This window comes from Galeopterus variegatus, unplaced genomic scaffold (assembly GCF_000696425.1).
Source record: "Galeopterus variegatus unplaced genomic scaffold, G_variegatus-3.0.2 Scaffold4871, whole genome shotgun sequence".
In the NCBI taxonomy this organism is placed as follows: domain Eukaryota; kingdom Metazoa; phylum Chordata; class Mammalia; order Dermoptera; family Cynocephalidae; genus Galeopterus; species Galeopterus variegatus.
Genome location: NW_007730982.1, coordinates 41,717 through 42,315, shown reverse-complemented (window position 1 = coordinate 42,315; position 599 = coordinate 41,717).

Genomic DNA, 599 nt, shown 5'->3' with positions numbered 1-599 from the left:
TTGAGGGAGAACATGCAGTATTTCTCTTTCTGTGCCTGGTTTATGTCACTTAACATAATGTTCTCCAAGCTTACCTATGCTGCCATGAATGACAAGATTTCATTTTTTATTGCTAAATAGTATTCCATCGTGTATATATACCACATTTTCTTTATCAATTCATCTTTGATGGACACTTAGGTTGATTCCACATCTTGGCTTCTGTGAATAGAGCTACAGTAAGCGTGGGAGGGAAGATAGCTCTTTGACATACTGATCTCTTTTCCTTCGAATAAATACTCAGTGGTAGGATTGCTGGATATGAAAATTCTATTTTTAGTTTTTTTAAGAAACTCCATACTGTTTTCCATAATGATTTACTAATTTACATTCTCACCAACAATGTGTAAGAGTTCCCCTTTCTCCAATCCTCACCAGTATTTGTTTTTCTCTGTCTTTTTGATAGTAGCCATTCTAGCTGGAGTGAGATGGCATCTCATCGTGGTTTTGATTTGAATTTTCCTGATGATTAGTGATATTGAACATTTTTTCATATCCCTGTTTGCTATTTGTATATCTTCTTTTGAGAGGTGTCTATTCAGCTCACGTGCCTGTTTTTT